The sequence below is a fragment of the Prinia subflava genome, chromosome 1, assembly GCF_021018805.1.
Source record: "Prinia subflava isolate CZ2003 ecotype Zambia chromosome 1, Cam_Psub_1.2, whole genome shotgun sequence".
NCBI classification, from domain to species: domain Eukaryota; kingdom Metazoa; phylum Chordata; class Aves; order Passeriformes; family Cisticolidae; genus Prinia; species Prinia subflava.
The window spans coordinates 39,099,615-39,101,530 of record NC_086247.1 but is presented as its reverse complement, the minus strand read 5'-3'; positions in this window follow the sequence as shown (position 1 = coordinate 39,101,530).

Sequence of the window (1,916 nt, the reverse complement as noted above, 5' to 3'; positions counted from 1 at the left end):
CTGCAATTCTCTGCATTTCACTAAAAATGTAGCATTGTTTCCTTAAGGAATATCATAATTCTCAAAATATTTTGCAATTCACAATTCAACTTTTACGCACAGCATTTGGCTGTTGCCAAACAATTTGTGTTGAAAGATTTTCGTTTTACTGCATCTTCACTTTTGAAATATGAAGGTGATATATCATCCTAATTGCAGATGCAGTTATACCTACTGGTATAGAACTGGTGCAATCTTTCCCTGTGTTTCTAAAGTATTTAATTACTGTAGTGATAGACATATTCAAGCCCTGACTAATGTTGGCATTTAATATTTTTGTTTATATCAGAGGTAAGATGGTGAGTGATTCAGGATACAATTAAGATATTTTTCAGTAAATGGATGGCATTTGTTGTTGTAGTTGTGCTACTGTCACCTAAACATCCTTCTGCCTCCAAACTCCTCTTTGCATATTTTCTACATGAAATGTCTTATAAATCCTGAGGACATCTTGCACCCTCATGAGGCTGAACAGCCTTGTTACCTAAAATACACTGATGCAAACAGAATGAGACAGCACAGCAGACAAACTGCACTGCTTATCATGCATTGAATGCAGGTAACATAAAACCCAGTATCCTAGCCTGTCAAAAACAAGCACATTCCAGAGGGCCTGTGGTCGTTTAGGAATGGTATCCTCCATTTTAGCACTGCTGCAAAAAATTAACCCTGCCCTGGTCAAAACCAGGACAGGGCCTAAAACTAGGGCAGCTATGAAGGCTGCATTTCTTTCTCATACTCTTTAACTGTCCATTAAGCAGGCTAGCAGGTAAGAAGAAATCCCGAAGTCCACAGTTTTTATCTGAGTAAGCTTGTCCCAGTGATGTCGAGGCAGGCTTTGTAATGGTCTTTAGAGACATGAATTTCATGCATCTTATAGATAAACGCTGAGTAATCTAAACAGAACTGAACAATCCATCACTCAGTGTTTCAAGCAGGAAATCTCTCAAACCTAGTGCACCATTGTATAAATTCTCTACAGGAGATAAAAGTATAGACTCTGATTCTACAGGGCAGGATCCTGTGGTCTGCTCAGCACTGCACCTTCCCTTGTCTCCAACCAACCTCTTATTCTAAATATCCTCCAGCTCTCTCAAGTCGTCAGGTCTCTCAGTGGCATTTTCCCAGGTTATATCTTGAGCTATTGCCCGAAGCAACACCCCACAGTAAAGAAGTCTGTGAGCAAAACATGGTTATCTCTATCACCGTACCCTATCACACATAGCTGCTTCCCAATGGTTTCCTCCCTCCCTACCCATCCTCTGCCTCCAGAGCCTCATTCCAGCCTTCCTGCCTCACCCTGCCTCATCCTGCCTCCTCCCAAGCCCCTTTTCTCACCAGGCTTTGTTTCCATTCTGACTCCCATGCCCATGCTGTCCCCACTCTCTCGTTTTAAGTTCTCCTGCTAATTCTTTACTGTGAGAGTGCTGAGGCACTGGCGTTTCCCAGAGAAGTTGTGGAATCCCCAATTCTGGAAGTGTTCCAGGCCAGGCTGGACGGGGTTTTGAACAACCTGGTTTAGTGGGAAGTGTCCCTGCCCATGGCAGAACTGGTGGTACAAAGTGATTTTAAGGTCCCCTCCAACCTAAACCATTCTGCGATTCTATGATTCCGCTCCAGGCACTACTCCAAAAATGCTTTGCTCACTTCTGCTTCCCACTCCGGTTTTACCAGATTTCGGCTGCTGCGTGCTTTTTGGCAGACTTTCGCTGCGATGCCGCTTCCCCCGCTCCTTTTCACCCACTCTGAACGGCACCATGCCGCCCCTACTGCTCGTGAGGGCGCCGGGCGCGCAGGCCGCAGGGCAGCGCGGCGGGGCGGGGCGGGGCGGGGCGGCGGCGGCGGGGCGGGCGGGGCGGGCGGGGCGGGCGGCAGTT